Source organism: Anolis carolinensis, chromosome 4, assembly GCF_035594765.1.
Source record: "Anolis carolinensis isolate JA03-04 chromosome 4, rAnoCar3.1.pri, whole genome shotgun sequence".
Taxonomy (NCBI): Eukaryota; Metazoa; Chordata; class Lepidosauria; order Squamata; family Dactyloidae; genus Anolis; species Anolis carolinensis.
In genome coordinates, this window is record NC_085844.1 from 171612637 (window position 1) to 171625240 (window position 12604).

Sequence of the window (12604 nt, forward strand, 5' to 3'; positions counted from 1 at the left end):
AGGATTTTTTTTCTTAATGTTTAGGTGGAGTCTCTTTTCCTATAGTTTGAATTCATTGCTCTGTGTCCTACCACCTCATTATACTGGGGGTTTCGGGCTCCTGGCTCCTCTTTGAGGATGGGGCCTGCTGAGTGCCATCACATGATGTAAGCCATGGTCCTTACCCATTGATGGCTGAAGTGGAAGGGAAACATTGCAAGGTGCTTCCTCCCCAACAATGGAAGGGAAGTCACTTTTTTGGACCTTCCCCCCATCTGATGGGGAAAGAGCAGGGATCCCCAAATTAAGGCCCGGGGGCCACGTGCGGCCCATCGAAGCCATTTATCCGGCCCCTGCAGCGGCAGCTCCCTCCTCCTCCACCAAGAAAGGTGCATGTGGCATGGGGTAGGAGGGAAAAGCATGCACCTTTCCTGTCTCCTCCCTCGCCTGGTGCATGCCTTCCAAAGCTTTGCTTGTTTATAATGGTATTTTAATTATTATTTAATTAATAATTAATTATTAAGGGGTGCTTTGCTAGTGCTTTTGGTGCATAAAGGTATAAGGAAGTTGGACTAAATGGTCCAAGGGGTCTCTTCCAACCCTCTTTATTATTTTTATTATGATTATGATTAACATTGAGGCTGTATTTATTCCTGTTTTGTTTTTTTTTACTTCAAAATAAGATATGTGCAATGTGCACTGCATAGGAGTTTGTTCATAGTTTTTTTAAAAAAACTATAGTCCAGCCCTCCAACAGTCTGAGGGACCGTGAACTGGCCCCCTGTTTAAAAGGTTTGGGGACCCCTGGGGTAGAGCATCCAATTTTATGATTGAGCAACCAGCATAAAAGGCCCAGTGCTGCTCTGAATTAGAAAAAAAAATGTGAAGTTTACAGGAAAGTTATCTGGCCAATTTATATTCATTCAAGTGCTTGTACAGTCAGTCCTCCACATTCACTGGGGTTAGGTGAACAAGAACCCCTCATGAACGTGAAAGACAAAACCAAATTGTTATTTTTTAATCTGAGAATAGACCTCACTAGGATTTTCAACTATGTGGTCAACTTCTGCTGGATGGTGACCACAGAATTGCATCAGAGGACCTATAGATTTCTATAGATAACATTTTTAACCAAATCCATGAATAATCAAATCTGCATAAGTCATAATCACAATTGTGGAGAAACACCCAAGCAATCAATGCCAGTCAAGTTAGTTATTTACACTGGAAAGGAACAATCCCTCAAGCAGAACTAGTGTTTAATAATTTAATTCCTTACAAGTAGCCATTTCCAAGTTCTGGTTGTGTTGCCATCACACCCAGTTTCACCCTCGTTTATACAAATGAGCATCATACTCTTAGTATATGGGTTTAGAATTTTATCTTCATTTATCCCTCTTCCATTAATGTAATAAGGGTGACTCCAGAGTAAGAAACTAATTTTTCAGTACAACCTATCCAACGCAACTCGTTAAAACCTCTGGTCACATGATTACTGAGTTGTTAGATGTTGTACACAAGTTGTGTTGAGTAAGTAGCAACTTGTGAAGCTGGTGGAGATAATATGCAATGAATCAATCCTACCTACATCAAATCAAATCTCTTTTATCCTGAAATATTGCATGGCAACAGCTTTTAGTCATGCCCCTGTTGTAATCATTAGGCCGAAGTTGTGTTTTAATTGATGAAATGTGCTATACAGTATGACAAAATTGGAGGGAAGAAAAGCCCTAACAAACCTTTTGTTACCCTTTGTAAATGTGACGGAAGTGCCAGAAGTAAAAACTCTCTGGATTGAAATGAAATAACAGAAGCTCTCTATCCTTTCTCAGAGACACTCGTTAGATTTCACTTCTCACATTCTGTTTCCATGGATGGGATCCAAAAATAATGGAGGGAAAGTTATTAAGCAAGTGATAGTTTCAAAACTCTAAGTGTCATCACTCATTGTGGAAACATGGTTACTTGGGCCAGGAGAGTCTTTATTATCAGCAGCTTTATAAATACTGTCATTTCTACAAGGCATCGAGAGAGAGTGAGAGTTAATTTATAAATGAAAGCTTGAAAGATGCAAGACACCTTTTTGACTTGGTACATAAATATATCAGAATTGTTGAATTTTCCCTCAGTTAAGTGTGCCAGTATTAACAAGAAAAATGGGAAATGAGTGTATATTAAGATGCAGGGTGGCAGGAAGAAGTGGGTTCTAGGTTTCAGCCTTATGATGAAGCAATATGAAATAGTGGCTTTTAGTAGCAGATACTAGAAAGAATGCCATTTTTACTTTGTTTCATCTGTCACACCCACACACTCATATCTGTATCCATATTCATATCTAATCTATATATATCTAAAACTTCTATATGGGAAAATAGGGAGTCATTTGTGCTTGTTTGTTTTGTGCCTTTATCTATGAACAGAAAAGAATAAATGTCCATGTATGTTCAGGCTTCCAACATAGCTCCAAGACAGTGAAATTTAAGACACCTAAAACTTGGCATGGATAATAACCAGATGCTAGGAGTATGCACCTTGGGGTTGTTTTACTTTGAAAATGGTTTAATGAATTTTAGGTAATTAGCACCTGCCTGCAGCCTGTAGTACCATCTTCATTCACTGGTTGGCAGGCCTCTCTCAACTTTCATATCCACCAGAGGGAAATCAGTGGTCAGGTTTGGGATGTCCAGTGTTCTTAAAGCCCTCTATATCAGGGGTTCTCAAAATGTGCTCTGCCGTGCCCTTGGGGCTCCGTGGGTGAGAGTGAGGGGCTCCACGGCACTGTGCTGCTTCCTGCCTTCTCCTCTTTCCTACTCCTGAGAAAAGCAGGGAAAATGAAGTTTTGAGCTGCTGCAGCGTTCTCCTGAGGCACAGACCCTTTCTCCTCCACCTCCTTCAGCACCCACTCTTTTCCTTGCCACCCAGATTCTTCCCTTCTCTTTCTTTGCTTCCAAAGTCCCATTTCCCTCCCACCACTCAGGAGGTGCTTTGCTTGTGTTTTTCCTGCATGACAGAAGGGGGTTGGACTAGATGCCCCCTTGGGATTCTGCTATTATTATTATTATTATTATTATTATTATTATTATTATTATTATTATTATTATTATTATTACAGAGGCTGGTTAGCCATCTGTTGGGGTGCTTTAATTGTGCTTCTAATAAAAGAAAGAACAAGGGAAAGGGGGTTGCAAGATGCCGTTGATGAGAAAACCTCTGATTAATCAGGAACCCATAATGGGTTTTGTGCCTGTCTGGAAGATGTAGAAGGGACCTTGCTTTGGGGGGAGATTACAGCTGCTGAGTGCTTCCATATAGGTCCAGATCCAATTGAAATGGGCTTTTTCAATTGAATAGGCTTGTGTCATAGTATCCTAAAGCCGTATAGATTTATTCTGAACCTTGGTTCCCTTGATGTTTTGGACTTGAGATGTCAAAATATGTCATTGTTGACCATGCTGATGGGGGCTGATGGGAGTTGAGGTACAAATCAGCTGGAGGGTCAAAAAACTGAAAATCCCTGACATAGAATAGAACAACTGAATTACTTTTCTTAGGTAGGAGTAAATCATACTTTTTGTTTAAATACATAACAATTATGAAGGAAACTATGTTTTCCACCTAGTCTTACTATGGAAAGGCTTTTTAAAAAATTGAAAAAACTTGAGCATCCTTTAATTGGTTCTTAGTAAAAAAAGAAAAAGAAAATAGAAAATCCTAAAACATCTTTGCATTTGGCTTACTATTGATGTCTCTGAGAATAAATCTAAAAGCTAGGTATGGAAGGAACTGGAACACAGCTGAAGTTGGCTACTAACTTAGTGATGCTATCATAGGCTGTCTTGATAACGAAGTATGGTTGGAAATTTTGTATTCATTTATTTATAATCCGTCCAATTTCTGTTACAATCTATTGAATGACAAGTTAAAGATTTATTCTCACATATGATTAATATATTTCATTACACTAGATAGGGAGGTAGTTACAGGCTTTGTAGTGTGTATATTCTGTGCCCACAGCCCAAGTTCCAATTTTCTTTTAGTGTATTCACTGTTGCCAACTACAACACAAGCATGATCTAATGGGAAACTTCCTACTTACTTACTAGCCAACAAGAATGTTTTGGACTCTTAATCTTTATAAGGCCCCCCACTTTCAGATTTTAAGACATCTCTGTGGATTTGACTTATTTATTTATTTATTTATTTATTTATTTATTTATTTATGTGTATCCGCAGCGCTCATGCACACATGTTGGTGTATAACTTCCACACACACACACATCCCACACATGATTCCTTGTAATGTCAACACTTCCATGAGAAATGTATTTCCACATTAAATATTTTCCCCCTTTGGCTAATAAAAACAGTCTGCAGTCCAAGTGAAAACAAGAAACGTAATGATGTAAGAAGTCTGTTTTTAACCAGCAAAAGAAGATAAATTCAGAATTAACACTTAAACCATCCATTAAATCTAATCAAGCAGAGTAACATTAACCCATTCTAATGAAACCAACAGAGTTGGCCACAGGACCATGAGTATCAAATAGGTGCAACTATGCAAGCATTTTTTTTTTACATATTGTGTTGTAGGTATTTCAACAACTCCCATGATTATATAGCATTGAGCCATGACAGTTAAGGAGGTATCAAACGACATTAATTCTGCAGTGTAGATACAACCTTACTCTTTCAACCTTAAAATCAAATTATCTCTGAGCAAATCTTGTCTAAAAAACCTCACAACAGGTTTGCCTTAGGTTTGGGAAACAACAATATGTCGGAAACAACACTGCAAATGGCTTGAAAGATAAATTCTCTTCTCCATGAAGTTTTATTTTTTAGCATCACGTATAGACTATAGAACTATAACTTTATTTTTTTAAAAGGAAACAAAGAGAAGGAAACATTTTAAAATGTATCTTGAATTAAAAAGAGCACCATCTCAAGAGTAGGAATATATCTTAATACCAGGATTAGGAATTTCCAGAAAATAATCCAGGCCAAAAGAATTATCATTTGGATATTTTTAAAATCCAGGCACAGCAGCAACAAATAATTCAAATTTCTTATACCATCTTTGAAGGTGATTTTCCTGCTTCTTGGCTGGGAGTTGGAATGGATGGCCCACGAGGTCTCTTCCAACTCTATGATTCTATGATCTGGAAATCACCAAGGGCACTTCCAGACAGGGCGTAAACTAGGCATGGACAAACTTCAACCCTCTAGGTATTTTGGATTTCAACTCCCAGAATTCCTAACAGCCGGTAGGCTGTTAGTAATTGTGGGAGTTGAAATCCAAAATACCTAGAGGGCCGAAGTTTGCCCATTCCTGGCTTTAAACCCACACACACACACACACACACACACACACACACACACACACACACACACCTAAAATAAACAAGACATAACACAATCCACATAGTTACAAACATATTAAATCCTTAAAATCTCATTAAAATCTCTAAAATTCAACTGAAATTATTGGAGGGAAGTTGGTGAATACAGATTAACAAGGTAGATGTTAGCAGCTAGGCAAGAGTTCATATAGGTGTACTTAATCCTCCTCCTCTCCATAAGCTAATGTGCATAGATGTGTTTTTAAAAGCTTTTTAAAGGAGAGGAGAGGAAGCATTTTTTTATTCTTTAGGGAGGGAATTCCTGAGGTGGGGACTGATCATGGAGAAGGCTCTCTCTCTCTCGTTTCCACCAACCGCACTTGAGACGGGGTTGGGACCGAGAGGAGGTTCTCCACAGCAGACCACAGGGCTTGTGTTGGTTTGTATATAGAGATGCGGTCTTTTATATAGTCTGGGCCCAAATCATTTAGGGCTTTATAGGCAATGACCAGCACTTTGTATTTAGCTCGGAAGCAGCCAGTGCAGCTACTGTAACATAGGATTTGTCCACTCCTTGCACGGTGCTCCAGTTAGTAATCTGGCTGCCAGTCTCTGAACCAGTTGCAGCTTTCAAACTGTCTTCAAAGGCAGTCCCGTAGAGAGTGTTGTAGTAGTCCAAATGGGATATGACCAAGGCATGGACTACCATGGCCAAGTCTGGTGTCTCAAGGTATGAGCACAGCTGGTGCACAAGTTTTAATTGTGTGAAAGTGCTCCTGGCCACCACCAACACCTGGGGTTCCAGAGTCAGTGATGAGTCCAGGATCACCCCCAAACTGTGACTCTGTGCCTTTGTGACCTGAGACCTTTTATTCCAATCCACCATTATGATCCCTCAATTCAGAAGAAAAAATGAGAGCATGCCAGATATTCTATGCCCTGTAGTATCTTCAACTCCATGAGCTCTTCCAAACTCCTTTAGTTCAGATGCTTAGTTTTCTGACTAGTGTGATCAGAAAACCTAGGAACAATAGACATTCATTATTTTTTTTTACCACATACGTATTTTGGATTTCCTGCTTTGCTCTGTTATTGAGGCAACACAAAACAGATCATCTTCATATGATTATGAAGATGTCGGACTACTAAAACCATTGTTCATCTATTTGCTCTTTGCTAGGCAGTATAGATGTTTCTTCTGTTCAGTTGATTGGTATGGCCACTTGGCCAGGGATAAAACTATGTCTATATAGTTCTTGGAGGAGTATCTGGGAAAGAATAATATATACAGTGTTGTTTCAGTATGTCGTTTATTACCACATAAGCATAGCCTATCTCAAATATGAGGAGAAGTCTAAAATCTACATGGGACCACAAACCAAATCCATAATTAAGTGTAGATTCCACATAAGCTTACCAAAGTGGGACCACAAACCATAGTTAAAATTCATAAAGTTGACTGGTGTTTTGGCTTCTGTTCAGTTAACAGATTGTGCCAAAAGGAGGGTCTACCTCAGGATTTCAGTCAGTTTTGGATGAGTCTTAGTACTTGGCAAAAGAAAGGTGTTTATTTTTGCCTCTGGCAATGAGATATAGGTAGAGATATTTGCAAAGCAGTTTGTTGCTACAGGAATACTGAGAATGCAGATGAGATATTCTAAAGGGAAAGAAAGAGATTTTGACTTGCAAAGAACAATGTGACCAAGTGTCTGATTACAGACTGGAAAAAACATGTCACAGCTGTCTGTTTGGACCCAATGATTAGCCATTAAAAGATTCCAATACCTTGGCCTGTACCAGTTTTCCATTTGAAAGCCCAGACCCTACATTTATATTTGACATATTTATGTTACTTATTTACAACAGAACTTCCCACAGCACCAATATCATTTTGTTTGCATGCTGTGTTTCCATCCAAGATATTTTAAAGTATACCGAAAAGGTGTGCATAAGCTTCCCCATCTCTTGAGACATCAGAGCAGGTAAGTAATTGACAGATGAGTCATGGCACTTATGTGTGAATGCAATGCCTGACTGTGATATGAGAATGGATTGACCATATTGACAAATGAATCATTGAAAAACCTCTTTGGAAGGCAGAAACTCTATCTGACCTCCTTAAAGGTGGTCCAAGGGAAAGATTTATCATGTGCATGTATTGTGTGTCAGATAAGACACAAAGTGGAGAATAAAGTCTTCTCTTTGGACCCTGATGATGAATGGAAGATGATACTCTCTCTATGAGAAGCTTATCTAAGCAACATTATGGAACCATCCCTTCTTTCCACCGAATTCCAAGGAGGCCCCTTGGATTCTGGACCAGTGAAGTCTGACTTGGCCATGGTGGTCTATGCCTTAATTATATCCAGGTTGGACTATTGCAATGCACTCTACATGGGGTTGCACTTGAAGATGGCCCGGAAACTTCAATTAGCTCAATGATCGGCAGCCAGACTGTTAACCGGAGCAACTTACAGATAGCGGTCAATCCCCCTGTTCAAGGAGCTCCATTGGCTGCCAGTTATTTTCTAGTTCCAATTCAAGGTGCAGGTACTCACCTACAAAGCCTGAACAGCTTGGGACCCGTCTACCTTTGCAACTGCCTTTCCCCCTATGAGCCTGCATGATCTCTTCGATCCTCAGGGGAGGCCCTCCTTTCGTTCCCTTCACTATCGCAGGCTCGGCTTGCTGGAACGAGGGAGAGGGCCTTCTCTGTCATGGCCTCCCGGCTTTGGAATTCCCTCCTTAGGGAGATTAGATTGGCCCCAACCCTGTCTGCCTTAATCAAGCAGCTGAAGACATGGCTCTTTCAGTGTGTGTTTGAACAACATCCAACATGATAGACCTTTATCTCTAACACTTTGCCTTCTAGCACTTCATTTCCCTTCCTATTTACCCTATCCCACATTATTCCAGCTGATGGTCTGTCATTGTCCATGTACTTTATTAAAAGGCCTTGAAATCATTTATCTTCTTAGGCCTGACCCCCCTTTTACCCATAGTGGTTGATGTCTGTATTGTTACTTCATTTGCTTGGTTATTTATGTCTTATTATATGCAATGTTTTAAATTGGTCTTTTTATTTGACTGTTGTATCTTTGTTCTTAAATTTTGCCATGTGTTTTAACTGTTTATACCTTGTCTCTGTTTTGGGCTGTGCCCCCATGTTAGCCACCCCGAGTCCCTCTGGGGAGATGGTGGCAGGATAGAAAAATAAATTATTATTATTATTATTGACACAACGACGTTGTATGACACAGCAAACAAGATAGATATGCTGGATTTCGTTTCACAAAATCACAAGTCGAACACTTCCCAAGTGTCTAGGACTGTGTGATGTATTTTCGGATGATGCGTGCAGATCCCAGTAAGGTGGCCTTTTGCAGTTGGCAGATCGTAATTTTGTCAATGTCTATTGTTTCCAAATGCCGGCTGAGATCTTTTGGCACGGCACCCAGTGTGCCCATCACCACTGGGACCACCTGCACTGGTTTCTGCCAGAGTCTTTGAAGTTCAATCTTGAGGTCCTGATAGCGGCTGAGTTTTTCCTGTTGTTTTTCTTCAATGCGACTGTCACCTGGGATGGCAACATCAATGATCCAAACCTTGTTCTTTTCCACAACTGTGATGTCTGGTGTGTTGTGTTCCAGAACTTTGTCATTCTGGATTCGGAAGTCCCACAGTATCTTTGCGTGTTCATTTTCCACAACCTTTGCAGGTTTGTGATCCCACCAGTTCTTAACTGCAGGGAGGTGATACTTGAGGCATAGGTTCCAATGAATCATTTGGGCCACATAGTTGTGCCTCTGTTTGTAGTCTGTCTGTGCAATTTTCTTACAGCAGCTGAGGATAGGATCAATGGTTTCATCGGTTTCCTTGCACAGTCTGCACTTTGGGTCATCAGCTGATTTTTCGATCTTGGCCTTGATTGCATTTGTTCTGATGGCTTGCTCCTGGGCTGCAAGGATCAGGCCTTCTGTCTCCTTCTTCAGGGTCCCATTCGTGAGCCAGAGCCAGGTCTTCTCTTTATCAGCTTTTCCTTCAATTTTGTCAAGGAACTTTCCATGCAGTGTTTTGTTGTGCCAGCTATCAGCTCTAGTTTGTAGTGCGGTTTTCTTGTACTGGTTTTTTGTCTGCTTATTATTATTATTATTATTATTATTATTATTATTATTATTATTTCATTATGACACAGCAAACAAGATAGACATGCTGGATTTCATTTCACAAAACCACAAGTCAAACACTTCCCAAGTGTCTAGGACTGTGTGATGTATTTTCGGATGATGCGTGCAGATCCCAGCAGGGTGGCCTTTTGCAGTTGGCAGATCATAATTTTGTCAATGTCTATTGTTTCCAAATGCCAGTTGAGATCTTTTGGCACGGCACCCAGTGTGCCCATCACCACCGGGACCACCTGCACTGGTTTCTGCCAGAGTCTTTGAAGTTCAATCTTGAGGTCCTGATAGCGGCTGAGTTTTTCCTGTTGTTTTTCGTCAATGCGACTGTCACCTGGGATGGCAACATCAATTATCCAAACCTTGTTCTTTTCCACAACTGTGATGTCTGGTGTGTTGTGTTCCAGAACTTTGTCAGTCTGTATTCGGAAGTCCCCCCCCCCCCGCAGGTGCCACCTTGACGTGGTGGGGGGGTTTAACTGCTCCAATGATGACTGAGGGCTGTGCTGGCAGTAGTGTAACTCCCGGCAGGTCCAACCAAGCCAGAGAGGCCTCAGCTGAGGAGCAGAACTAAGAGCACCTAACCCATTAGCATTATGGAGAATCAAACCCAAACTAAGTCTATACTGGCTTGGTCGTCACCCAGGATAAAAAGGACCACGGTGGATGCTGCTGATTCTGGACATCCATCGACAAGTGGGCTACAGAATCATCAAAACCCAAATGAACAGTCACAGAAGCAGCAGAAATATACAATGCCAGAAAACCGCACTATTATTATTATTATTATTATTATTATTATTATTATTATTATTATTATTATTATTATTATTATTTGTGAGCATAGTAATTGTATTTCAAAATCATCTCACCATCAAATACACCTCCACACTGTCAGTGGAGTGACCATGTAGCAATATTAGCAAAAAAGAATGTGATGGTACCTGAAGGTATTATGAATTATAGCATAAAATTTTATGCACCACAGGTAATTTCTGGCATCTGATAAGGTGAGGTATATTGTTCATGAAACTTCATGCCCCAATGCATTTGTACTCTTTAAAGTATTACAGGACTCTGTTGTCTCTGCATACTATCAACAGCCTAATGGGAAGGTGAGCATTGGGATGATTCATGGTTTTTAGCAGAAATATTTGATAAAAAGCTATTAGATAGGAAACTATTGCTTCCTTAATGGAGCACCCCAGTGAAGGGGTGACGTTTTTCAGTTATCTTTTCATGTCAATACTAACATTTGAATGAATCCCTCATAGGGCATAAATACATAAAATGTTTCAATCACACAAGGAAATAAAAGGTTTAGGAAAAGCATTGAATAAATAATTTACCTTCCTGAACTCAGAAAGTGATTTTTAAGAAAGGAGAATGTAATAAATGCAGTTATAGTGGAGCAGTGGTAATATATTAGAGACAATTCTTCACTAATTCCCTTCTCAAAAGAAACAACAACAAAAATTAAAAAGTTTTCTTTCCATTTGAGAAAGTTTTCCAAAATGACACAGTATAAGATTTTTTTTTGTTTTTGCATTTTAAGATTTACTATGTTCAAAATTCACATGTGGTTGTGCAAATTAAGTCTTGCTGTGAAGACCCTTATCAGTTCAGGATTCTCTTTTCCTGGAGAAACACATATTTTGAACATTTTTCAAACAATTTCATCCCTCCTGCTGACCTATAGAACCATCCTACTACTACTCAATTATGAATGGCTTCCTATATAATTAAATCCATTATTCTTAAAAAAAATTCTGTGCTATGTAATAATCAACTTTAATGTAACTTTCACACTACCCAATAGTCTATTTTGAATTAAAACACAATAAATAAATAAATAAATCAGGTATACACACACACACACACACACACACACACACAAGAACTAATAAAGAAAAGCACTGGATACATAATGTCTAACTTATATGTACTTTATTTAGTTTACAGTCTAATGAGGCTTAATCCCATTTTACAATTGTAGATTAAGTCTGATAAAAACAGTAGACTTGTGCTAAAAAAATATTTCTGTTCCCTGATGTGAATCCAACAGTTTCCATATACCTTAGTGCCTTCATTGTTGTTAAAATTCAGGGTTATCTTGGCATTCTACAAGAGATCAAACAGATAAATGTCTGTGAAACTAACATTTGCTAAATGAATCTATAGGGAGATTATGGCTGGATCTACATTGCACTATATCCCAGGATCTGATCTCAGATTATATGCTTTTTCCAGATTATCTGACAGTGTAGACTCATATAATCCAGTTCAAAGCAGATAATCTGGGATCAAATCCTGGGATATAGAGCAGTATAGATCCAGTCAGGAATGAGAGCCCAAATTGCCAATATCCGCTGGATAATGGAGGAAGCCAGGAAGTTTCAGAAAAAACATCGATTTCTACTTTATTGACTATTCTAAAGCCTTCGACTATGTGGATCATAACAAACTGTGGCATGTTCTTGGTGGTATGGGGATACCAAGTCACCTTGTCTGTCTCCTGAGAAATCTGTATAAAGACCAAGTAGCCACAGTAAGAACAGACCACGGACCTACAGACTGGTTCAAGATTGGGAAAGGTGTACGGCAGGGCTGTATACTTTCACCCTCCCTATTCAACTTGTACGCAGAACACATCATGCAATGTGTGGGGCTTGACGAATCCAAGGCTGGAGTTAAAATTGCTGGAAGAAACATTAACAACCTTAGATATGCAGATGATACCACTCTGATGGCTGAAAGTGAAGAGGAGCTGAGGAACCTTATCACCAAGGTGAAAGAAGAAAATGCAAAAGCCGGGCTGCAGTTAAATATCAAGAAAACCAAGATTATGGCAACCAGACCGATTGATAACTGGCAAATAGAGGGAGAAAACGTGGAGAAAGTGACAGACTTTCTATTTCTAGGTGCGAAGATCACTGCAGATGCAGACTGCAGCCAGGAAATCAGAAGACGTCTACTTCTTGGGAGAAGAGCAATGGCCAACCTTGATAAAATAGTGAAAAGCAGAGACATCACTGGCAATGAAGGTCTGCATAGTTAAAGCAATGGTATTCCCCATAGTAACCTATCGATGTGAGAGCTGGACCATAA

General features: G+C 39.6%; 1 protein-coding gene across 5 annotated transcripts in view; it reads right to left on the reverse strand.

Annotated features, from left to right (window-relative positions):
* nfia (nuclear factor I A) overlaps positions 1 to 12604 on the reverse strand; it is a 576988-nt gene that overhangs the window by 536383 nt on the left and 28001 nt on the right. The gene's annotated exons all lie outside the window — the stretch shown is intronic.